The 27747-nt window shown below is 44.9% G+C and overlaps 1 protein-coding gene across 3 annotated transcripts in view; it reads right to left on the reverse strand.

Moving 5' to 3' along the window:
• LOC124001469 (protein FAM107B-like) overlaps window positions 1-27747 on the reverse strand; it is a 78598-nt gene that overhangs the window by 27670 nt on the left and 23181 nt on the right. The gene's annotated exons all lie outside the window — the stretch shown is intronic.

Consider the following 27747-nt stretch of genomic DNA (forward strand, 5'->3'; position numbering starts at 1 on the left):
GAGACACACACATAGAGATCCAATACATACATGTACCAACCGATACCCAACCACATCAACTAGCTGCAGAGGAGAGGTTCAAAAGCTACAAGTTCCTCGATGTGTACATCACTGAGGAACTGGAATGGTTGCTTCACACTGACAGAGTGGTGAAGAAGGTGCAACTGGGCCTCTTCAACCTCAGAAGGATGAAGAAATGTGTCTTGGTCCCTAAGACCCTCACAAACGTCTACACATGCACAATCGAGAGCATTCTATCAGGCTGTATCACCCGGTGTCACAGGAAGGTCAAGAAGATCATCAAGGCCCTCAGCCGCCCGAGCCATGGCCTGTTCACCCCGCTACCATCTAGAAGGCGGAGAGAGAACAGGTGCATCAACACAGGGACAGAGAGACTGATAAAGAGCTTCTATCTCCAGGTCATGATCAGACTGTTATATAGTCATCACTAGCCGACCTCTGCTCAGTACCGTGTCCTGAACCTTAGACACTGTCACTTGCCGGCTAACCTAATATAGCCAGGCATGAAAGAAAGGCCTGAAACTAGATTCTGTTCTTGATAATATTTTTTTTAAGTGTTGCCTTTTTAACGTCCAAAAGCAGAAGTTGAGTCCCAGGCTCTCTCTCCATTTCCCCTGAAGACAGGAACTTCCGGCAACTCTGCTAAGACTACTAGCCGGCGACCACCCTGTATTCTACCCTGCACCTTAGAGACTACTGCCCTATGTACATACTCAGTGAACACTGGTCACTTTAATAATGTTTACATACATTTGTCGTCCTTAACGTAGGAGACTCTGCTAGCTAGCCAACAGCTAGCCAACAGCTAGCCAACGTCTTCTGAATAGAACTCAACAACCCGGTCGCATTCACAGGTAGTATCACATTTTCATTTCATTTCATTACAGTACAACGGTTTGATTTGTTTGATCGTAGCTAGCTACATAGCTAGCTACATAGCCGTCTTTGTATCAAAGATAATTGTGTAGTCTAGTTAGCTAGCCAGCTATTGTCGTTCCTTTAACGCAACGTAACGTAAACAACACTGCTAGCTAGCCAGCTAGCCCCCGAATAGCAGCACTGTCGAAACTATTACACTCAACGGAACAACTTGATTAGTGTAGTGTCAACAACGCACCCACTGCCAGCTAGCCTACTTCAGCAGTACTGTATCATTTTAATCATTTTAGTCAATAAGATTCTTGCTACGTAAGCATAACTTTCTGAACATTCGAGACGTGTAGTCCACTTGTCATTCCAATCTCCTTTGCATTAGCGTAGCCTCATCTGTAGCCTGTCAACTATGTGTCTGTCTATCCCTGTTCTCTCCTCTCTGCACAGACCATACAAACGCTCCACACCGCGAGGCCGCGGCCACCCTAATCTGGTGGTCCCAGCGCGCACGACCCACGTGGAGTTCCAGGTCTCCGGTAGCCTCTGGAACTGCCGATCTGCGGCCAACAAGGCAGAGTTCATCTCAGCCTATGCCTCCCTCCAGTCTCTCGACTTCTTGGCACTGACGGAAACATGGATCACCACAGACAACACTGCTACTCCTACTGCTCTCTCTTCGTCCGCCCACGTGTTCTCGCACACCCCGAGAGCTTCTGGTCAGCGGGGTGGTGGCACCGGGATCCTCATCTCTCCCAAGTGGTCATTCTCTCTTTCTCCCCTTACCCATCTGTCTATCGCCTCCTTTGAATTCCATGCTGTCACAGTTACCAGCCCTTTCAAGCTTAACATCCTTATCATTTATCACCCTCCAGGTTCCCTTGGAGAGTTCATCAATGAGCTTGATGCCTTGATAAGCTCCTTTCCTGAGGACGGCTCACCTCTCACAGTTCTGGGCAACTTTAACCTCCCCACGTCTACCTTTGACTCATTCCTCTCTGCCTCCTTCTTTCCACTCCTCTCCTCTTTTGACCTCACCCTCTCACCTTCCCCCCTACTCACAAGGCAGGCAATACGCTCGACCTCATCTTTACTAGATGCTGTTCTTCCACTAACCTCATTGCAACTCCCCTCCAAGTCTCCGACCACTACCTTGTATCCTTTTCCCTCTCGCTCTCATCCAACACCTCCCACACTGCCCCTACTCGGATGGTATCGCGCCGTCCCAACCTTCGCTCTCTCTCCCCCGCTACTCTCTCCTCTTCCATCCTATCATCTCTTCCCTCTGCTCAAACCTTCTCCAACCTATCTCCTGATTCTGCCTCCTCAACCCTCCTCTCCTCCCTCTCTGCATCCTTTGACTCTCTATGTCCCCTATCCTCCAGGCCGGCTCGGTCCTCCCCTCCCGCTCCGTGGCTCGATGACTCATTGCGAGCTCACAGAACAGGGCTCCGGGCAGCCGAGCGGAAATGGAGGAAAACTCGCCTCCCTGCGGACCTGGCATCCTTTCACTCCCTCCTCTCTACATTTTCCTCCTCTGTCTCTGCTGCTAAAGCCACTTTCTACCACTCTAAATTCCATGCATCTGCCTCTAACCCTAGGAAGCTCTTTGCCACCTTCTCCTGCCTCCTGAATCCTCCTCCCCCTCCCCCACCCTCCTCCCTCTCTGCAGATGACTTCGTCAACCATTTTGAAAAGAAGGTCGACGACATCCGATCCTCGTTTGCTAAGTCAAACGACACCGCTGGTTCTGCTCACACTGCCCTACCCTGTGCTCTGACCTCTTTCTCCCCTCTCTCTCCAGATGAAATCTCGCGTCTTGTGACGGCCAGCCGCCCAACAACCTGCCCGCTTGACCCTATCCCCTCCTCTCTTCTCCAGACCATTTCCGGAGACCTTCTCCCTTACCTCACCTCGCTCATCAACTCATCCCTGACCGCTGGCTACGTCCCTTCCGTCTTCAAGAGAGCGAGAGTTGCACCCCTTCTGAAAAAACCTACACTCGATCCCTCCGATGTCAACAACTACAGACCAGTATCCCTTCTTTCTTTTCTCTCCAAAACTCTTGAACGTGCCGTCCTTGGCCAGCTCTCCCGCTATCTCTCTGAATGACCTTCTTGATCCAAATCAGTCAGGTTTCAAGACTAGTCATTCAACTGAGACTGCTCTCCTCTGTATCACGGAGGCGCTCCGCACTGCTAAAGCTAACTCTCTCTCCTCTGCTCTCATCCTTCTAGATCTATCGGCTGCCTTCGATACTGTGAACCATCAGATCCTCCTCTCCACCCTCTCCGAGTTGGGCATCTCCGGCGCGGCCCACGCTTGGATTGCGTCCTACCTGACAGGTCGCTCCTACCAGGTGGCGTGGCGAGAATCTGTCTCCTCAACACGCGCTCTCACCACTGGTGTCCCCCAGGGCTCTGTTCTAGGCCCTATCCTATTCTCGCTATACACCAAGTCACTTGGCTCTGTCATAACCTCACATGGTCTCTCCTATCATTGCTATGCAGACGACACACAATTAATCTTCTCCTTTCCCCCTTCTGATGACCAGGTGGCGAATCGCATCTCTGCATGTCTGGCAGACATATCAGTGTGGATGACGGATCACCACCTCAAGCTGAACCTCGGCAAGACGGAGCTGCTCTTCCTCCCGGGGAAGGACTGCCCGTTCCATGATCTCGCCATCATGGTTGACAACTCCATTGTGTCCTCCTCCCAGAGCGCTAAGAACCTTGGCGTGATCCTGGACAAAACCCTGTCGTTCTCAACTAACATCAAGGCGGTGGCCCGTTCCTGTAGGTTCATGCTCTACAACATCCGCAGAGTACGACCCTGCCTCACACAGGAAGCGGCGCAGGTCCTAATCCAGGCACTTGTCATCTCCCGTCTGGATTACTGCAACTCGCTGTTGGCTGGGCTCCCTGCCTGTGCCATTAAACCCCTACAACTCATCCAGAACGCCGCAGCCCGTCTGGTGTTCAACCTTCCCAATTTCTCTCACGTCACCCCGCTCCTCCGCTCTCTCCACTGGCTTCCAGTTGAAGCTCGCATCCGCTACAAGACCATGGTGCTTGCCTACGGAGCTGTGAGGGGAACGGCACCTCAGTACCTCCAGGCTCTGATCAGGCCCTACACCCAAACAAGGGCACTGCGTTCATCCACCTCTGGCCTGCTCGCCTCCCTACCACTGAGGAAGTACAGCTCCCGCTCAGCCCAGTCAAAACTGTTCGCTGCTCTGGCCCCCCAAAGGTGGAACAAACTCCCTCACGACGCCAGGACAGCGGAGTCAATCACCACCTTCCGGAGACACCTGAAACCCCACCTCTTTAAGGAATAATAATAATATAATAATATATGCCATTTAGCAGACGCTTTTATCCAAAGGATAGGATAAGTAATCCCTCTCACCCCCCCTTTAAGATTTAGATGCACTATTGTAAAGTGACTGTTCCACTGGATGTCTTAAGGTGAATGCACCAATTTGTAAGTCGCTCTGGATAAGAGCGTCTGCTAAATGACTTAAATGTAAATGTTAAATGTACTGTTTTACCCACTTTATACAGTGCCTTGCAAAATTCATCCCTGTGGCGTTTTTCCTATTTTGTTGCTTTACAACCTGTAATTTAAATGGATGTTTATTTGGATTTCATCTAATCGACATACACAAAATAGTAGACATTTGTGAAGTAGAATTAAAAATATAACTTGTTTTAAAAAATGTAAATGATAAAAAACTGAAAAGGGGTGCATGCATATGTATTCACCCCCTTTGCTATGATGCCCCTAAATAAGATCTGGTGCAACCATGTACCTTCAGAAGTCACGTTAGTCAGTTAAATACAGTCCACCTGTGTGCAATCTAAGTGTGACATGATCTGTCACATGATCTCAGTATATATACACAGGTTCTGAAACACCCCAGAGTCTGCAACACCACTAAGCAAGGGACACCACCAAGAAAGCAGCACCATGAAGACCAAGGATCTCTCCAAACAGGTCAGGGACAAAGTTGTGGAGAAGTACAGATCAGAGTTGGGTTACTAAAAAATATCCAAAACTTTGGACATCCCACGGAGCACCATTAAATCCATTATTAAAAATGTAAAGAATATGGCACCACAGCAAACCTGCCAAGAGAGGGCCGCCCACCAAAACCCACAGACCAGGCAAGGAGGGCATTAATCAGGGAGGTAACAAAGAGACCAAAGATAACCACGGAGCTGCAAAGCCCCACAGCAGAGATTGGAGTATCTGTCCATGGGACCACTTTAAGCCGTGCACTCCACAGAGCTGGGCTTTATGGAAGAGTGGCCAGAAAAAAGCCATTGCTTAAGAAAAAAACGGCATGTGGGAGACTCCCCAAACATTTGGAAGAAGGTACTCTGGTCAGATGAGACTAAAATTGAGCTTTGTGGCCATCAAGGAAAACGCTATGTCTGGCACAAACCCAACATCTCTCATCACCCCGAGAGCACCATCCCACAGTGAAGCACGGTGGTGGCAGCATCATGCTGTGGGGATGTTTTTCATAGGCAGGGACTGGGAAACTGGTCAGAATTGAAGGAATGATGGATGGCGCTAAATACAGGTAAATTCTTGAGGGAAACCTGTTTCAGTCTTTCAGAGATTTGAGACTGGGACAGAGATTCACCTTCCAGCAGGACAATGACCCTAAGCATACTGCAAAATCAACACTTGAGTGGTTTAAGGGGAAACATTCAAATGTCTTGGAATAGCCTAGTCAAAGCCCAGACCTCAATCCAATTGAGAATCTGTGGTATGACTGAAAGATTGCTGTACACCAGCAGAACCCATCCAATTTGAAGGAGCCGGAGCCTTGAAGAATGGGCAAAAATCATAGTGGCTGGATGTGCCAAGCTTATAGAGACATACCCCAAGAGACTTGCAGCTGTAGTTGCTGCAAAAGGTGGCTCTACATTGACTATTGATTTGGGGGTTGAATAGTTATGCACGCTCAAGTTTTCTGTTATTTTTTGTCTTATTTCTTGTTTATTTCACAATAAAAAATATTTTGCATCTTCAAAGTGGTAGGCATGTTGTGTAAATCAAATGATACAAACCCCCCAAAAATCTATTTCAATTTCAGGTTGTAAGACAACAAAATAGGGAAAATGCCAACGGGGATGAGTACTTTCGCAAGCCACTGTATGTATATACATGTACATACTCAGTGAACACTGGTCACTTTAATAATGTTTACATACTGTTTTACCCACTTTATACAGTGCCTTGCAAAAATCATCCCTATGGCGTTTTTCCTATTTTGTTGCTTTACAACCTGTAATTTAAGTGGATTTTGTTGATCCCTGCCTACAGACAGAAACTAAAACAAGAGGCTCCCACGCTGAGGTCTGTCCAACGCTGGTCCGACCAAGCTGACTCCACACTCCAAGACTGCTTCCATCACGTGGACTGAGATATGTTTCGTATTGCGTCAGATAACAATATTGACGAATACGCTGATTCGGTGTGCGAGTTCATTAGAATGTGTGTTGAATATGTCGTTCCCATAGCAACGATTAAAACATTCCCTAACCAGAAACCGTGGATTGATGGCAGCATTCGCGTGAAACTGAAAGCGCGAACCACTGCTTTTAATCAGGGCAAGGTGACTGGTAACATGACCGAATACAAACAGTGCAGCTATTCCTCCGCAAGGCTATCAAACAAGCTAAGCGTCAGTACAGAGACAAAGTAGAATCTCAATTCAACGGCTCAGACACAAGAGGCATGTGGCAGGGTCTACAGTCAATCACGGACTACAAGAAGAAATCCAGCCCAGTCACGGACCAGGATGTCTTGCTCCCAGGCAGACTAAATAATATTTTTGCCCGCTTTGAGGACAATACAGTGCCACTGACATGGCCTGCAACCAAAACATGCGGACTCTCCTTCACTGCAGCCGAGGTGAGTAAGACATTTAAACGTGTTAACCCTCACAAGGCTGCAGGCCCAGACGGCATCCCCAGCCGCGCCCTCAGAGCATGTGCAGACCAGCTGGCCGGTGTGTTTACGGACATATTCAATCAATCTCTATACCAGTCTGCTGTTCCCACATGCTTCAAGAGGGCCACCATTGTTCCTGTTCCCAAGAAAGCTAAGGTAACTGATCTAAACGACTACCGCCCCGTAGCACTCACTTCCGTCATCATGAAGTGCTTTGAGAGACTAGTCAAGGACCATATCACCTCCACCCTACCTGACACCCTAGACCCACTCCAATTTGCTTACCGCCCAAATAGGTCCACAGACGATGCAATCTCAACCACAATGCACACTGCCCTAACCCATCTGGACAGGAGGAATACCTATGTGAGAATGCTGTTCATCGACTACAGCTCAGCATTCAACACCATAGTACCCTCCAAGCTCGTCATCAAGCTCGAGACCCTGGGTCTCGACCCCGCCCTGTGCAACTGGGTACTGGACTTCCTGGCGGGCCGCCACCAGGTGGTGAGGGTAGGCAACAACATCTCCACCCCGCTGATCCTCAACACTGGGGCCCCACAAGGGTGCGTTCTGAGCCCTCTCCTGTACTCCCTGTTCACCCACGACTGCGTGGCCACGCACGCCTCCAACTCAATCATCAAGTTTGCGGACGACACAACAGTGGTAGGCTTGATTACCAACAACGACGAGACGGCCTACAGGGAAGAGGTGAGGGCCCTCGGAGTGTGGTGGCAGGAAAATAACCTCACACTCAACGTCAACAAAACTAAGGAGATGATTGTGGACTTCAGGAAACAGCAGAGGGAACATCCCCCTATCCACATCGATGGAACAGTAGTGGAGAGGGTAGCAAGTTTTAAGTTCCTCTGCATACACATCACAGACAAACTGAATTGGTCCACTCACACAGACAGCATCGTGAAGAAGGCGCAACAGCGCCTCTTCAACCTCAGGAGGCTGAAGAAATTTGGCTTGTCACCAAAAGCACTCACAAACTTCTACAGATGCACAATCAAGAGCATCCTGACGGGCTGTATCACCGCCTGGTACGGCAACTGCTCCGCCCATGACCGTAAGGCTCTCCAGAGGGTAGTGAGGTCTGCACAACGCATCACCGGGGGCAAACTTCCTGCCCTCCAGGACACCTACACCACCCAATGTTACAGGAAGGCCATAAAGATCATCAAGGACATCAACCACCCGAGCCACTGCCTGTTCACCCCGCTATCATCCAGAAGGCGAGGTCAGTACAGGTGCATCAAAGCTGGGACCGAGAGACTGAAAAACAGCTTCTATCTCAAGGCCATCAGACTGTTAAACAGCCACCACTAACATTGAGTGGCTGCTGCCAACACACTGACACTGACACTGACTCAACTCCAGTCACTTTAATAATGGGAATTGATGCGAAATTATGTAAATATATCACTAGCCACTTTAAACAATGCTACCTTATATAATGTTACTTACCCTACATTATTCATCTCATATGCATATGTATATACTGTACTCTATATCATCGACTGCATCCTTATGTAATACATGTATCACTAGCCACTTTAACTATGCCACTTTGTTTACATACTCATCTCATATGTATATACTGTACTCGATACCATCTACTGTATCTTGCCTATGCTGCTCTGTACCATCACTCATTCATATATCCTTATGTACATATTCTTTATCCCCTTACACTGTGTATAAGACAGTAGTTTTGGAATTGTTAGTTAGATTACTTGTTGGTTATTACTGCATTGTCAGAACTAGAAGCACAAGCATTTCGCTACACTCGCATTAACATCTGCTAACCATGTGTATGTGACAAATTTGATTTGATATATTGTATTCTAGTCATGGCTCATCCTATATAACTACTGCTGTACACACCTTTTCTAATAATATACTGTCTATACACATCATTCACATACATACAATATGTGAACCCACGAGTGTGTGTGCGTGCGGGCGTGTGTGTGTGTATGTACAGTACAATTGGTCAAGACAGAGGTCACCACTGACAGAGGCGACACTCCCACCAGAGACCACTGTTACTGCAGCCTCCCATCATTCAGGAAACAGATGGAGACAGAGAGAGGCTGAGTAACATCATAGGAATTAAACACTGCTTTTACAGTGTAAGTTCATAGTTATGAATATGATTAATTATGAGAGCAAGTAGAACTATGACTAATCATTGAGAGCATGTATTCATTGATGTTGTATTGCAAACAAGCATAGCTTCTGGCTAAAGTGTTTGCATTCTTTGCACTGTAACAGATTTGTTTGCATGATGTGTCATGTTTTGTCATTGATTATCATGCCTTGTCCCTGTTCTTCTCCTTCTATTCGTTTCCCTCTGCTGGTCTTATTAGGTTCTTTCCCTCTTTCTATCCCTCTCTCTCCCCCTCCCTCTCTCACTCTCCCGCCCTCTCTTCTCTCTATCGTTCCGTTCCTGCTCCCAGCTGTAAATACAAACTCCAGTTTGTCCTCGTCTTTTCGAGTGAAAGTTGTGTTTTTTTGATTGTATTTACTTTACTGGATTAAAGACTCTGTTTTCGCCAAGTCGCTTTTGGGTCCTCTTTCACCTGCATGACATGATGAGTAAGCTTACCTGAAACCTGAAGACATGCATTAGCTCCCAATACTAATGCCTAGACTTTAGCTCAGTAGGCTAAATCTATATTGTGTTGCACAGACGACCCAGAATACAATTCAGTCAGTTCGGCCTACATACAGTAGTCTAGCCATGGAGTCATTGTTAATTCCTCACAAACCTGGTTAAAGAAAGGTTAAATAAAAAGACTTGCGTAACTTTATTTTCAGTTGTGGATTGTCATGGAAACGGGTATGTGTAGGAAAGTAAGCATGCCACTGATCAAAGGCCTTATCACACACATCTGTTAACTGCTTCCGTTCAGGGGTAAGGCTCGGTGGTTAAAGGGAAGTTTGGGGAACTTTTTTTTATGTGGTTTCAATGGTAGTTGGTTGAAATGCAATGGGTTGCACTATACAAGATGATTCTGAAGTTAACTGGTATTTACCTATTATTTATTACTAGATACACAGTATATCAATGGGTACTTCGTCATACTTGTTAAAATCATTTATCAACATTGAAGAGTTTGTTTCCAAAATGCTATATCCACACATTTGTCACATTTGAGTTTTTTCATCAGAAACGATTGCCTATGGGTACCTTCATGAGATTTTTTATTCATAGATTTGAAATGTGTATGACAATGCTATATGTCCATTGTTTAGCTGGAATGGTATGTTTGTATCTCGTATATTTTACTCTGGTATGTGGTTATCTCACTTACAGTTTTGTTTAATCGCTTTGGTACTATTTTCACAAGTATGTGGTAGAATTTCACAACTCTTTGTACAAATCTCAAAATAGATCATCAAAAGGCTGTACATCACACAGTAACTTTTTCAAATCGAATCATGTTGTATTTGTCAAATGCGCCGAATACAACAGCCACCTTACAGTGAAATGCTTACTTACACGCCCTTAACCAACAATGCAGTTTTAAGAAAATCCCTAAAAAAGTAAGAGATAAGAATTACAAATAACTAAAGCGCAGCAGTAAATAATAATAGTGGGGCTTTATGTAGGGGGTACCTGCTTGGGGGGGGGGACAATGCAAATAGCCTGGGTAGCCATTTGATTAGCTGTTCAGGAGTCAGGAGTCTTATGGCTTGGGGTAGAAGCTGTTTAGAAGCATTTTGGACCTAGACTTGGCGCTCCCATACCACGTGCCATGCGGTAGCAGAGAGAACATTCTATGACTAGGGTGGCTGGAGTCTTTGACAGTTTTTAGGGCCTTCCTCTGACACCGCCTGGTATAGAGGAAGGAAGCTTGGCACTGGTGATGTACTGGGCTGTACGTACTATTCTCTGTGCCTTGCGGTCAGAGGTCGAGCAGTTGCCATACCAGGCAGTGATGCAACCCGTCAGGACGCTCTCGATGGTGTAGCTGTAAAACCTTTTGAGGATCTGAGGACCCATGCCAAATCTTTTCAGTCTCCTGAGGGGGAATAGGTTTTGTCATGCCCTCTTCACTACTGTCTTGGTGGACTTGGACCATGCTAGTTTGTTGGTGATGTGGACGCCAAGGAACATGAAGCTCTCAACCTGCTCCACTACAGCCCAGTCGATGAGAATGGGGGCATGCTCGGGCCTACTTCTCCTGTAGTCCACAATCATCTTCTTTGTCTTGATCATGTTGAGGGAGAGGTTGTTGTCCTTGCACCACACGGTCAGGTCTCTGACCTTCTCCTTACAGGCTGTCTCATCGTTGCCGGTGATAAGGCCCACTGTACCACTGTTGTGTCATCAGCAAACTTAATGATGGTGTTGGAGTCATTTGGCGGTGTTGTAGTTGTTCACCAAACCTAATCAGTGTTACATCTACAAATACCTTTCATAAAGTAATTGCCTTACAGTGCAATACTCACAATAATTCTCATTTGTTTAAATATACTTGACGATCACTTAATCCAACTGTGCTTAATGTTAATCACTTAACTACTTAGTAAACCAATAGATTTTAAACTGGTTGGTCTACTATATATGAATTTTGAGAACTACAGAAATAAAATGTGTGTTTGTAAAGTATAAACATCTAAATTACATGTATGATACATGATAACCATACAAAATGACTACTTGTTATTGCTAATTGATTTCATATAGTGGTAAGCACAATTGGTCACCATATAAAAGATGGTATGTGAACACTTGCAATTTCTTTCAACATGCTGCAGGATACACAGCAAGGGATAGGAACAAATCAAAGAGCTCCTATACAAGGGCCCGTCAGAGAGGTGGGCATGGGCCCCATCATAGAGGTCAAAGAGGCGGGCATGGGCTCCGTCAGAGGTCAAAGAGGTGGGCATAGGCTCCGTCAAAGAGGTGGACATCAGAAAAAGGGAGGCAGATGGCAGGGAACTGTTGTGTCTAAGGAAGTCCTGCCCATCGTCGTTGACCATGTGGTAAAAAGAGGCCTTACCATGGCAGAGGCTGCCTGATTAGTTTACCCCAGTCTGAAAATATCAACTGTCTTCGATCATGAGAACATTTCATCAAGAAAACCGTTAAGTCTGTGGGACTTGCACTATGCTTTACCATTACATTCACAGTAAATGACATGTTATAGATTCTTACAGTATGATCTATTGGCAGTATACTGTCCTCTACGCTCAGAATTGTCAGGAGACCCTGTGGTGGTAGCTGTGGCCGTGTTTTTAGAGGGTGATGGTGCTTGATGCTGCTGTGAACCATAACAAATGTATCTTTATTGGCGAAGCTTCAACCTGGGTGGAACCACTTTGGCCAACGGGTGACCGTCCAAGTGCCTCGACAATGTGGGGGAAAAATCTCCATGTGACCAGCTATCTCTAAAGACGGTGTGGTAGGACGTAAGCCATTACTTGGATCCTACACCGATGCATATCTCATTGTGGTTCTCAGTAAAATTGAGCAGGCCTGTCAAGGTGAAGGGGTCACAGACACTATATGACCAAAAGTATGGACACCAGCTCATTGAACATCTCATTCCAAAATCATGGGTATTAATATGGAGTTGGTCCCCCCTTGGCTGCAATAACAGCCTCCACTCTTCTGGGAAGGCTTTCGTCTAGATGTTGGAACACTGCTGCGGGGACTTGCTTCCATACAGCCACAAGAGCATTAGTGAGGTTGGGCAATTAGGACTGGCTCACAGTCATTGTTCCAATTCATCCCAAATGTGTTTGATGGGGTTGAGGTAGCGTTCTCCTGGCATCCGCCAAACCCAGATTCGTCCATCGGACTGCCAGATGGTGAAGAGTGATTCATCACTCCAGAGTACGCATTTCCACTCGTCCAGAGTCCAATGGCGGTGAGCTTTACACCACTCCAGCCAGTGTTCTTAGGCTTTTGTGCGGTTGCTCAGCCATGGAAACACACTTCATGAAGCTCCCAACGAACAGTATTTGTGCTGACGTTACTTGCAGAGGCAGTTTGGAACTGAGGACAGACTATTTTTTACGTGCTACGCGCTTCAGCACTCGGTGGTCCCGTTCTGTGAGCTTGTGTAGCCTACCACTTCGAGGCTGAGCCGTTGTTGCTCCTAGACATTTCCACTTTACAATAACAGCACTTACAGTCGACCAGGCAGCTCTAGCAGTGGCATCTTATGACAGTGCCATGTTGAAAGTCACTGAACTCTTCATTAAGGCCATTCTACTGCCAATTATTATGGAGATTGCATGACCGTGTGCTCAATTTTATACACCTGTCAGCAACGGGTTTGGGTGACCGAGCCTAATCCACAAATTTGAAGGGGTGTCCACATACTTTGTATATCCAGTGTATGTCATTGTGTGACAATGTCAGGTTCCACATGCAGAGGTATTTCAGACATGGTTTCGGGGGCCATCCCCGATTTGTGACCCTATACCTGCCCCCATTCTCTCCTTTCCTCAACCCTATTGAGGATTTTTTTTCAGCATGGAGGTGGAAGGTGTACGATCACCATCTCCATAAGCATGCCACCCTCCTTCTGGCAATGGATGAGGCATAATATGACATCAATGCAGACCAATGTCAAGCTTGGATTTGTCATTCCCAAAGGTTTTTCCTGCGGTGCATGATCAATGAGGGCATTAACTGTGATGTGGATGAAGAAACACAAACAATGGACATTAGACCGGTGGAAATCTGTCCTTTGGTCTGATTAGTCCAAATTTTAGATTTTTGGTTTCAACAACCATGTCTTTGTGAGATGCAGAGTAGGTGACCGGATGATCTCTACATGTGTGTTTCCCACAGTGAAGCATGGAGGAGGAGGCGTGATGATGTGGGGGTGCTTTGCTGGTGACACTGTCAGTGATTTATTTAGGATTTAAGGCATACTTAACCATAATGGCTACCACAGCATTCTGCAGCGATACGCCATCCCATCTTATTTGCACTTAATGGGACTATCATTTGTTTTTCAACAGGACAATGACTCAACACACCTCCAGGCTGTGTAAAGACTATTTGACCAAGAAGGTGAGTGATGGAGTGCTCCATCAGATGACATGGCCTCCACAATCACCCGACCTCAACCCAATTGAGATCGTTTGTGATGAGTTGGACCGCAGAGTGAAGGAAAAGCAGCCAACAAGTGGTCAGCCTATGTAGGAACTCCTTCAGGACTGTTGGAAAAGCTTTCCAGGCGAATCTGGATGAGAAAATGCCAACCGTGTGCAAAGCTGTCATCAAGGCAAAGGGTGGCTACTTTGGAGAATCTAAAATATTAAAAGTATTTTGATTTGTTTAACACTTTTTAAATGTTTTATTTAACTAGGCAAATCAGTTAAGAACAAATTATTATTTTCAATAACAATTTTCAATGACAGCCTAGGAGCAATGGGTTAACTGCCTTGTCTCAGCCTCCAGTATTTATGCTGCAGTAGTTTATGTGTCGGGGGGCTAGGGTCAGTTTGTTATATCTGGAGTACTTCTCCTGTCCTATTCGGTGTCCTGTGTGAATCTAAGTGTGCGTTCTCTAATTCTCTCCTTCTCTCTTTCTTTCTCTCTCTCGGAGGACCATGCCCCAGGACTACCTGACATGATGACTCCTTGCTGTCCCCAGTCCACCTGGCCATGCTGCTGCTCCAGTTTCAACTGTTCTGCCTTACTATTATTGAACCATGTTGGTCATTTTGAACATTTGAACATCTTGGCCACGTTCTGTTATAATCTCCACCCGGCACAGCCAGAAGAGGACTGGCCACCCCACATATGCTCTCTCTAATTCTCTCTTTCTTTCTCTATCTCGGAGGACCTGAGCCCTAGGACCGTGCCCCAGGACTACCTGACATGATGGCTCCTTGCTGTCCCCAGTCCACCTGACCGTGCTGCTGCTCCAGTTTCAACTGTTCTGCCTTATTATTATTCGACCATGCTGGTCATTTATGAACATTTGAACATCTTGGTCATGTTCTGTTATAATCTCTACCCGGCACAGCCAGAAGAGGACTGGCCACCCCACATAGCCTGGTTCCTCTCTAGGTTTCTTCCTAGGTTTTGGCCTTTCTAGGGAGTTTTTCCTAGCCACCGTGCTTTTACACCTGCATTGTTTGCTGTTTGGGGTTTTAGGCTGGGTTTCTGTACAGCACTTTGAGATATCAGCTGATGTACGAAGGGCTATATAAATACATTTGATTTGATTTGACAGAACGACTCGAACCACCTTCAGGGGATTCGATCTTGCCACCTTTCAGCTATTATTCCAATGCTCTAACCACTACCTGCCATTACTACCAGGGTTGGGTCTAAGATATTATTAAAAATCCGATAACTGTAATCCGTTATGTTACCAGCAAAAATATTGTAATCAGATTCCAGATACTTTTGAAAAACCATCACGATTGCTTTGAGGATTACTTTTAAATTCTTTGACACTTGTTTTCTCAATGACATTCAAATCAGCGTTGAAAAAAGGTGCACGTTTAAGTGTGTTCCACCTGAGCGAGTCTGACCCCAAGTCAGAGACCACTACGATGGCACACCAAATGTGTTTGATGGTTCGAGGGAAAAGAGCAGGAATAGGTTTTTGTGGGCTACAGTCCAAGCTGTCTTCCAATGGTGCAACTGCTGTTGGCATCCAAAGATTATTCTATTTGAATAAACGCTTGGATGTAAGGATGACAGCAGTGGTGTAGTCTGCATATTATTGATATCTACATAGAGCATTGATGTGAATCACATTGCTGCTCTCTCATTTTGCTATTTGTGCCTTACGGATTGTGGTTGTTGTGGATGTTATGGATGGTCAGTCCTGGCATCTATAGCTCTGTCTATAAATCTGAGAGTGGTTACATGTCTCCAGGCCCATCCCTCAGCTTTTTACCAAAACAGAGGCGGGGCGAGTGTTTTGTTATAGTTTCATCTGTGGATTTGCCCTTTTAACAGCTGCATATGATCAAGATATCAAAGTGTCACCAACAAAAGGTAAACTATAGTCCAATAGCAAATGCAGCATATGGCATTCATTTTTCACATGTAAATTCCATTAGTACTCAAAGCATGACATTCCATGAGCGCAGCAATTATTTTTCAATGCGTATCAATGAGCCCAATCAGTCCTCCATGACAACAAATCATAAACCACAGAGTAGAGTTGGCTAATAAGTCCTTAGTTTTAGGGTCCTGCTCAGGTAAAACAATATGGCTAATCTTTACTTCCATATTTCCCAGTTCTATTCTTGAAGATCAAGGGGATTAACATTTATTGGAATGACTGGAATTTTGACAGACTTTTTTTTTTTTAAATGTACTTTTTAATATAATTTAATCGTATTATTATACAGTGCCTTGCGAAAGTATTCGGCCCCCTTGAACTTTGCAACCTTTTACCACATTTCAGGCTTCAAACATAAAGATATAAAACTGTATTTTTTTGTGAAGAATTTTTTGTGAAGAATCAACAACAAGTGGGACAATCATGAAGTGGAATGACATTTATTGGATATTTCAAACTTTTTTAACAAATCAAAAACTGAAAAATTAGGCGTGCAAAATTATTCAGCCCCCTTAAGTTAATACTTTGTAGCGCCACCTTTTGCTGCGATTACAGCTGTACGTCGCTTGGGGTATGTCTCTATCAGTTTTGCACATCGAGAGACTGACATTTTTTCCCAGTCCTCCTTGCAAAACAAGCTCGAACTCAGTGAGGTTGGATGGAGAGCATTTGTGAACAGCAGTTTTCAGTTCTTTCCACAGATTCTCGATTGGATTCAGGTCAACGTTTTTTAATATTGATGTCACAAATGTATAATTTGTACATTTCTTTATCAACATTTTTTTTTTTTTTACATTTGACTGTGTAAAATCTAGCAGTACTACTTATTTCTCTGAGAGGGAGGTGAAATTATAGCATTTTGCAACAAATAGCATTTGTCTTTGAAATGACATCATTCAGTAATAGGCTAGATTTTAAACAAATACATGTCTGTCATTGAACAATCCCATGCCATGATTAGATAAATAATAAACACAATAATCTCTTTCATAATTCATTTAAGAATATGTATATAGCGATTTGGAATTAAACTCTTCAATTGGTAACTCTGCAAAACATTGTTGATACCATTGCCCATACAATCAAGCCATTTAAGTGTCCGTGGTGACAGTTATTTAAGTAGTAGCCTCTCCTGACCTTTACAGTAATGTCTACTGTAAGGATGCAGAATAGTGAATCTGTCTGATGTACTTGTTCTTGGCTGTAAATACTGTTCCATTCTCACTGGGGTAATCTACTGTTGCCTGGCAGGCTGTGTTTCCACTGTGTGTCTTGGCCCCTTCTCTATGTCAGTGGGGGCTGCTGAGGGGAGGACGGCTCACAATAATGGCTGGAATGGAGTAAATGGAATGGTATCATAAACACATCAAAGACATGTTTTCCATGTGGTGTATATCCCTCCACTGATTCCATTCCAGCCACGATTTCAGCTCGACCTGTTGCTCCTCAGTCAAGAGACTTTTCTTTAAACAGCAAATGGTGCTTATCTTAAACCAAACAAAAAAAAGTTACTCTCTCTGCTCCTCTCAGAATATAGTACTGGTCAGTTGATAGGTCAAAACCATATGGTTGTCATGACATATTGCTTTTGGTCCTTAATATGAAGTTATTAGCAAGTGAAGTGAAAACGTTGCCTAAAAACGTACAGTGACTTCAGAAAGTATTCACACCCCTTGCATTTTTCCTAATTTTGTTGGGTTACAGCCTGAATTTAAATGAAATGTTTTTGATTTAGATTAAATGTAGATTTATTTTCACTGGCCTGCACACAATACCCCATAATGTCAAAGTGAAACTATGTTTTTCAAAATATTTAAACATTTATTAAAAATAAAAGGCAAAAATGTATTGTGTCAATAAGTATTCAACCCCTTTGTTATAAGAAGCCTAAATAAGTTCAGGAGTAAAAATGTGCTGAACAAGTCACATAATACGCTGTATGGACTCACTCTGTGTGTCATAATAGTGTTTAACACAATGTTTAAATGACTACTTCATCTATGTACCACACACATACAATTATCTGTAAGGTCCCTCATTTGAGCAGTGAATTTCAAACAGATTCAACCACAAAGTCCAGGGAGGTTTTATAATGTCTCGCAAAGAAGGGCACCTATTGGTAGATGGTTAAAAATAAATCAGACATTGAATATCCCTTTGAGAGTGGTGAAGTTATTAATGACACTTTGGAAGGTGTATCAATACACCCAGTCGCTACAAAGATACAGGCATCCTTCCTAACTCAGTTGCCAGAGAGGAAGGAAACCGAGGCCAACGGAAACCGAGGCCAATGGTGACTTTAAAACAGTTACAGAGTTTAATGGCTGTTATGGGAGAAAACTGAGGATGGATCAACAACAATGTAGTTACTCCACAATACTAACCTAATTGACAGAGTGAAAAGTAGGAAGCCTGTACAGAATAACAATATTCCAAAACATCCATCATGTTTGCAACAAGGCACTAAAGTAATACAGACAAAAAAATATGCTAAAGCAATTCACTTTTTGTCCTGAATACAAAGTTGTATGTTCGGGGTAAATAGCCTAAAACACAATGCAAAATCTACACTGGAGTTGCTTACCAAGAAGACAGTGAATGTTCCTGTGCGGCTGAGTTATAGTTTTCGCTTAAATCTACTTAACAAATGATGTCAAGACCTGAAAATGGTTGTCTAACAATGTTCAACAACCAATTTGACAGAGGTTGAAGACATTTGAAAAGAATAATGGGTAAATGTTGCACAATCCAGGTGTGGAAAGCTCTTACAGACTTACCCAGAAAGACACACAGCTGTAATCACTGCCAAATGTGTTTCTACAAAGTATTGACTCAGGGGTAAGAATACTTATGTAAATGAGACATTTCTGTATATAAATTTCCAGTACATTTTCAAAAAATGTCTAAATCTTGTTTTCACTTTGTCATTGAGGTATTGTGTGTAGATGGGTGAGAAAGAAAATCAATTTAATCAGTTGTATTTGTCACATTCGCCAAATACAACAGGTGTAGACTTTACCGTGAAATGATTACTTACCAGCCTTTTCCCAACAATGCAGAGTTAAAATGGCAGAGATATTTGCAAAAGAAAAAACAAGGAAATAGTAACACAATAAATGAACAATAACGAGTCTATACAAGGAGTTCCGGTCCCAATTCAATGGTCAGGGTACGAGGTAGATGAGGTAATTGAGGTAATATGTACTTGAAGGAGGGGTAAGAATGACTAGGCAATCAGGATAGATACAGTTTTTTTACAATCACTTTGGCACTAACCCTCTAGACACAAAAGTCACAACCAACGAGCAAAAAGCTCAGTTTCAAAACTCTAACACTTTTTCCAATTGCTTGGATACAATACACATAAAGCTAAGATCATTTGTTCATTGAACTAAAATCACCTGTTCAAAATGACACAACAACATCAAAGTATTGTATTACAAAAATATAAACGTAACGTGTTTCATGAGCTGAAATAAATGATCCCAGAAATGTTCCATAGGGATGGTGGCAGGTTAACACCAGACGTAACGCCAGACGTACTGTGGAACATGAACCAATTGGACTACATTATCTATGGATGTAATATTTCATCATCATTCTTTATCAGACACTGTTTCTATGGTCCCATGTACCACTTTTCCAGACCATGTTCTCAGATTTGACATTACTGTACACTCACCGGCCACTTTATTAAGTACACCTATCTAGTACTGGGTAGGACCCCCTTTTGCCTCCACAACAGACTAAAGTATTCAAGGTGTTGTACATTAAGAGATGCCCTTCTGCACACCACTGTTTTACTCTCTACTCTATATACTCTCTTCTCTATATACTCTATATATTGAGTTGCAGGCAGCCACATGATTCGCTGTTCGAATGTAACAGTCCTTGATGAGCTAAATCAGGTCTGTAGAGCTGATGGCATGACCTATGATGACCTATGTCATTGTGTGGGATAATGTCAGGTTCCACCATGCTCAAATGGTGCAAGCATGGTTTCAGGCCCATCCACAATTGACCACCCTGTGCTTATCCCATACTCTTCTTTCCTTAACCCGATTGAGGAATTCTTCTCCACATGGAAGTGGAAGGTATATGATAGGCGCCCTCACGAACAAGCCACCCTTCTCCAGACCATGGATGACGCATGCAATGACATCACGGCAGACCAGTGTCAGGCCTGGATTCGCCCGAAGATTCTTCCCAAGATGTTTGGCTAATGAAAACATCCATTGTGATGTGGATGAGAACCTTTGGCCAAATCCACAAGACAGGGTTGATGGAAATATAGAAGTGCAGTAATCAATCTTTTGTTTAGCTTTTTACAGTAAGCCAGGTGAGGAACACTGCAGTGATGTTTTACAGTAAGCCAGGTGAGGAACACTGCAGTGATGTTTTACAGTAAGCCAGGTGAGGAACACTGTAGTGATGTTTTACAGTAAGCCAAGAGAGGAACACTGCAGTGATGTTTTACAGTAAGCCAGGCGAGGAACACTGCAGTGATGTTTTACAGTAAGCCAGGTGAGGAACACTGCAGTGATGTTTTACAGTAAGCCAGGCGAGGAACACTGCAGTGATGCTTTACAGTAAGCCAGGTGAGGAACACTGCAGTGATGTTTTACAGTAAGCCAGGTGAGGAACACTGCAGTGATGTTTTACAGTAAGCCAGGTGAGGAACACTGCAGTGATGTTTTACAGTAAGCCAGGTGAGGAACACTGCAGTGATGTTTTACAGTAAGCCAGGTGAGGAACACTGCAGTGATGTTTTACAGTAAGCCAGGTGAGGAACACTGCAGTGATGTTTTACAGTAAGCCAGGCGAGGAACACTGCAGTGATGTTTTACAGTAAGCCAGGTGAGGAACACTGCAGTGATGTTTTACAGTAAGCCAGGTGAGGAACACTGCAGTGATGTTTTACAGTAAGCCAGGTGAGGAACCCTGCAGTTGACCTTTAACTGTTTTTATTTTTTTTGTTGTTAATTATTTTTGCTTTGATTCAAAGAAACATATGTTGTGATTTTATTGTATTTCATCAATAAATGTCATATTTTGTTCAATGATTCCACTGTGTCTGTAGTATTCTCTCTACTAGTCCTTTTACAGTGTATTATTTACGTGTTGTAGCATAAGGAAACATGCATCACATATTTTGTACCACAATATTTAATGATTGTACGAACAACTACACAGTGAAACTATCGCTATCTTGTGTGTGGGTGATCTAAATGAATGTTCCTATGGTATTTCATGATAAATTAGTTATTTGAACCAATGATTCTGCAAGTGCAAGGTTTCTTTAACGATATGAATTCACAATGCAATGTTTTGAACATTGGACAGCCTGTGTTACAAGTGATGACCGTTTTGAGTTTTGTGTCTAGAGTTTTGAAAAAGGACCACAAGGTTCTGAAATTAGTGCCAAAGTGATTGTTAAAAACTGTAATAAACAGAGTAGCAGCAGTGTATGTGAAGAGCGTGAAAGAGTTTGAATGTGTGTGTGTGTGTGTGTGTGTGTGTGTGGTATGTGTGAGTGTGTTGGTAGAGTCCAGTGAGTGTGCATAGAGCCTGTGCAAGATAGTCCAAATCAAATCAAATCAACATGCACCGAATACAACAGGTGTAGGTAGACCTTACCATGAAATGCTTACATATGAGCCCCTAACCAACAATGCAGAGTTTTAAAATAGTAAGACAAATTTGCTAAATAAATGAAAGGAAAACAGTAACACAATAAAAATATAATAACAAGGTTATACACTCGACATCTATTCTACATTGGTTCAATGTCATTTCAGTGAAATGACGTGGAAACAGTGCTGATTAAAACATTGTGTGTCCAGTGGGTTGTATGAAGTTCAGCCAATGTCGATAGATAAATAGTAAATAATGGTACATAATGGTACATGCAGGGTACACAAATAAAGTCCTTCTGTGTGTGACCTAGTTGTGAAGGACTTTAGGCCTGTTCTACAGACAGATGTTATCTGGATCTGTGGGAGGATTGGACCCAATGACTGTAACTCAGATTCCGAGGTTTACTCATTACCAAGATATACAATAATGCACAATGTTCTATACTATTAAAAAGAACTATTTTAGAGTTTCACCACAATCTCTCTCTCTCTCTCTCTGTTTGTGTGTGTGTGTGCGTGTGTATGTATCCATGCGTGTGTATGTATCCATGCGTGTGTATGTATCCATGCGTGTGTATGTGTCCATGCCTGTGAATGTGTCCATGCCTGTGAATGTGTCCATGCGTGTGTATGTGTCCATGCCTGTGAATGTGTCCATGCCTGTGAATGTGTCCATGCGTGTGTATGTGTCCATGCCTGTGAATGTGTCCATGCGTGTGTATGTGTCCATGCGTGTGTATGTATCCATGCGTGTGTATGTGTCCATGCCTGTGAATGTGTCCATGCGTGTGTATGTGTCCATGCGTGTGTATGTATCCATGCGTGTGTATGTGTCCATGCCTGTGAATGTGTCCATGCGTGTGTATGTGTCCATGCGTGTGTATGTCTCCATGCGTGTGTATGTATCCATGTGTGTGTATGTGTCCATGCGTGTGTATGTCTCCATGCGTGTGTATGTGTCCATGCGTGTGTATGTCTCCATGCGTGTGTATGTCTCCATGCGTGTGTATGTATCCATGCGTGTGTATGTCTCCATGCGTGTGTATGTCTCCATGTGTGTGTATGTGTCCATGCGTGTGTATGTCTCCATGCGTGTGTATGTATCCATGTGTGTGTATGTATCCATGTGTGTGTATGTGTCCATGCGTGTGTATGTCTCCATGCGTGTGTATGTGTCCATGCGTGTGTATGTCTCCATGCGTGTGTATGTCTCCATGCGTGTGTATGTATCCATGCGTGTGTATGTCTCCATGCGTGTGTATGTCTCCATGCGTGTGTATGTATCCATGCGTGTGTATGTCTCCATGCGTGTGTATGTATCCATGCGTGTGTATGTCTCCATGCGTGTGTATGTCTCCATGCGTGTGTATGTGTCCATGCGTGTGTATGTGTCCATGCGTGTGTATGTCTCCATGCGTGTGTATGTATCCATGCGTGTGTATGTCTCCATGCGTGTGTATGTCTCCATGCGTGTGTATGTGTCCATGCGTGTGTATGTCTCCATGCGTGTGAATGTGTCCATGCGTGTGTATGTCTCCATGCGTGTGTATGTGTCCATGCGTGTGTATGTCTCCATGCGTGTGTATGTCTCCATGCGTGTGTATGTATCCATGCGTGTGTATGTGTCCATGCGTGTGTATGTGTCCATGCGTGTGTATGTGTCCATGCGTGTGTATGTCTCCATGCGTGTGTATGTGTCCATGCGTGTGTATGTGTCCATGCGTGTGTATGTCTCCATGCGTGTGTGTGTGTCCATGCGTGTGTATGTCTCCATGCGTGTGTATGTGTCCATGCGTGTGTATGTCTCCATGCGTGTGTATGTGTCCATGCGTGTGTATGTCTCCATGCGTGTGTATGTCTCCATGCGTGTGTATGTCTCCATGCGTGTGTATGTGTCCATGCGTGTGTATGTCTCCATGCGTGTGTATGTGTCCATGCGTGTGTATGTCTCCATGCGTGTGTATGTGTCCATGCGTGTGTATGTGTCCATGCGTGTGTATGTCTCCATGCGTGTGAATGTGTCCATGCGTGTGTATGTCTCCATGCGTGTGTATGTGTCCATGCGTGTGTATGTGTCCATGCGTGTGTATGTGTCCATGCGTGTGTATGTGTCCATGCGTGTGTATGTGTCCATGCGTGTGTATGTCTCCATGCGTGTGTATGTGTCCATGCGTGTGTATGTGTCTGTGACTGAGGTCATACAGATTTAGACCCTGCCAAAGTAATCAATAGGAAGAAATCCTGTTTTAACCTTGTAAATGCCACAGAGACCTACTGCATACACAGTTTGGGAAAGCAGTACATAGCTCTTCCTGCTGACTGAGCACAGTCATTGCCATTGGATTAGTATTACTAGAAGTGATGTTTCCAGATCTGTTATGGTTGGAATGGCCACCATATTAGGGAACGTTCAGAATTGAATATAGCTTTATTAACAAACAACTCAACTGACATTGGAATATCCAATCCGTTTCGCATGTTCCTTCCATAACCTGTTTTACTGTTGTTGTGGGGAAAGCTCTGTCTTCCTGTGTTGGCGTAAGGAACACACGGTTTACATTAGCTGATACTCCATGGAACACTCTTTCTGTGTCACTTTTGGTCAGACGTACTGTACCTCCCGTCTCAATGAAAGCATTCATAATCTCTATTTAGCTAGCATATGGGGTAAATACAAGTCTTCAGCCACTGAAATTGTTCATGTAGTAAAAGGAAACACACACAGACTTACAGAGATGGACACAATGAATCGCAACAATATAAAGAACAGTCAAATGTGGATGGTGAATAATTGAGCCCAGAGGAGAGAACAATAGAGAATTTCTATCTGACTGTCCATCCGTCCATCCACCCGTCTGTCTGTCTGTGTGTGTGTGATTAAGCTGAATAAGCAGGATTTCCAACACAGGAAAGAGTTCACAGAGGCCTTCCCAAAACACACACCACAACCACCGGATGTCATGTTTGTCATTTATTGTCATGTCTTGTCCCTGTGCTCCCCATGCTATTCGTTTCCCTCTGCTGGTCTTGTTTGGTTCTATCCCTCTCTCTCCCCCTCCCCCTTTCACTCTCTCGCTCTCTCTTCTCTCTGTCGTTCCGTTCCTGCTCCCAGCTGTTCCTATTCCCCTAATCATCATTTAGCCTTCCCACACCTGTTCCCGATCCTTTCCCCTGATTAGACTCCCTATTTATTCCTTTGTGATCCGTTCCTGTTCCGTCGGTTCCTTGTTTTGTATTCCATGCTGTAATTGCGTTTCGCCCTGTCCTGTCGTGTTTTTTGCCGTGATTGTGTATCACCCTGTCCTGTCGTGTTTTGTGCCTTCTTCAGACGCTGCGTGTGAGCAGGTGTCTCAGTTGACTACGGCCTGCGCCTACCCGAAGCGACCTGCAGTCTGTGGCCGCTTCTCCAGTTGTTTTCCCCTCTACTATCTAGAGGATTTCAGTTATTCGGTTTTGAGCATTAATAAACTCTGTTTCTGTTAAGTCGCGTTTGGGTCCTCCTTCACCTGCATAACAGAAGGAACCGACCAAAGAATGGACCCAGCGACTTCAGACGCTCGTTACACTGCCGTCGAGATCCAAGGAGACATGCTCGGCAGACACGAGCAGGAATTGTCTGCTGCTCGTCATGCCGTGGAGAACCTGGCCGCTCAGGTTTCCGACCTCTCTGGACAGTTCCAGAGTCTACGTCTCGTGCCACCTGTTACTCCCTGGCCTGCCGAGCCTCCTGAACCCAGGGTTAATAACCCACCTTGCTACTCCGGGCAGCCCACTGAGTGCCGCTCCTTTCTCACGCAGTGTGAGATTGTGTTCTCTCTCCAACCCCACACATACTCTAGAGAGAGAGCTCGGGTTGCTTTCGTCATTTCACTCCTTACTGGCCGGGCTCGAGAATGGGGCACAGCTATCTGGGAGGCAAGGGCTGATTGCTCTAACAGATTCCAGAACTTTAAGGAGGAGATGATTCGGGTTTTTGACCGTTCAGTTTTTGGTGAGGAGGCTTCTAGGGCCCTGGCTTCCTTATGCCAAGGTGAACGGTCCATAACGGATTATTCCATTGAGTTTCGCACTCTTGCTGCCTCTAGTGAGTGGAACGAGCCGGCGCTGCTCGCTCGTTTTCTGGAGGGACTCCACGCAGTGGTTAAGGATGAGATTCTCTCCCGGGAGGTTCCTTCAGATGTGGACTCCTTGATTGCTCTCGCCATCCGCATAGAACGACGGGTAGATCTTCGTCACCGGGCTCGTGGAAGAGAGCTCGCATCAACGGTGTTTCCCTGCTCCGCATCGCAACCATCTTCCTCTGGCTTTGAGACTGAGCCCATGCAGCTGGGAGGGATTCGCATCTCGAATAAGGAGAGGGAACAGAGGATCACCAACCGCCTGTGCCTCTATTGCGGAGTTGCTGGACATTTTGTTATTTCATGTCCAGTAAGAGGCCAGAGCCCATCAGTAAGCGGAGGGCTACTGGTGAGCGCTACTACTCAGGTCCCTTCATCTAGATCTTGTACTACTATGTCGGTCCATCTACGCTGGACCGGTTCGGGTGCTACATGCAGTGCTTTGATTGACTCTGGGGCTGAGGGTTGTTTCATGGACGAAGCATGGGCTCGGAAACATAACATTCCTTTCAGACCGTTAGACAGGCCTACGCCCATGTTTGCCTTAGATGGTAGTCATCTTCCCAGTATCAAATTTGAGACACTACCTTTAACTCTCACAGTATCTGGTAACCACAGTGAGACTATGTCTTTTTTGATTTTCCGTTCACCGTTTACACCTGTTGTTTTGGGTCACCCCTGGCTTGTATGTCATAATCCTTCTATTAATTGGTCTAGTAATTCTATCCTATCCTGGAACGTTTCTTGTCATGTGAAGTGTTTAATGTCTGCCATCCCTCCCATTTCTTCTGTCCCTACTTCTCAGGAGGAACCTGGCGATTTGACAGGAGTGCCGGAGGAATATCATGATCTGCGCACGGTCTTCAGTCGGTCCCGAGCCAACTCCCTTCCTCCTCACCGGTCGTATGATTGTAGTATTGATCTCCTTCCAGGGACCACTCCTCCTCGAGGTAGACTATACTCTCTGTCGGCTCCCGAACGTAAGGCTCTCGAGGATTATTTGTCTGTGTCTCTTGACGCCGGTACCATAGTGCCTTCTTCCTCTCCGGCCGGGGCGGGGTTCTTTTTTGTTAAGAAGAAGGACGGTACTCTGCGCCCCTGCGTGGATTATCGAGGGCTGAATGACATAACGGTTAAGAATCGTTATCCGCTTCCCCTTATGTCATCAGCCTTCGAGATTCTGCAGGGAGCCAGGTGCTTTACTAAGTTGGACCTTCGTAACGCTTACCATCTCGTGCGCATCAGAGAGGGGGACGAGTGGAAAACGGCGTTTAATACTCCGTTAGGGCATTTTGAGTACCGGGTTCTGCCGTTCGGTCTCGCCAATGCGCCAGCTGTTTTTCAGGCATTAGTTAATGATGTTCTGAGAGACATGCTGAACATTTTTGTTTTTGTCTATCTTGACGATATCCTGATTTTTTCTCCGTCACTCGAGATTCATGTTCAGCACGTTCGACGTGTTCTACAGCGCCTTTTAGAAAATTGTCTCTACGTAAAGGCTGAGAAGTGCTCTTTTCATGTCTCCTCCGTTACTTTTCTCGGTTCCGTTATTTCCGCTGAAGGCATTCAGATGGATTCCGCTAAGGTCCAAGCTGTCAGTGATTGGCCCGTTCCAAGGTCACGTGTCGAGTTGCAGCGCTTCTTAGGTTTCGCTAATTTCTATCGGCGTTTCATTCGTAATTTCGGTCAAGTTGCTGCCCTCTCACAGCTCTTACTTCTGTCAAGACGTGTTTTAAGTGGTCCGGTTCCGCCCAGGGAGCTTTTGATCTTCTAAAAGAACGTTTTACGTCCGCTCCTATCCTCGTTACTCCTGACGTCACTAGACAATTCATTGTCGAGGTTGACGCTTCAGAGGTAGGCGTGGGAGCCATTCTATCCCAGCGCTCCCAGTCTGACGATAAGGTTCATCCTTGCGCTTATTTTTCTCATCGCCTGTCGCCATCTGAGCGCAACTATGATGTGGGTAACCGTGAACTGCTCGCCATCCGCTTAGCCCTAGGCGAATGGCGACAGTGGTTGGAGGGGGCGACCGTTCCTTTTGTCGTTTGGACAGACCATAAGAACCTT

The sequence above is a fragment of the Oncorhynchus gorbuscha genome, linkage group LG02 (assembly GCF_021184085.1).
Source record: "Oncorhynchus gorbuscha isolate QuinsamMale2020 ecotype Even-year linkage group LG02, OgorEven_v1.0, whole genome shotgun sequence".
Classification (NCBI taxonomy): Eukaryota; Metazoa; Chordata; class Actinopteri; order Salmoniformes; family Salmonidae; genus Oncorhynchus; species Oncorhynchus gorbuscha.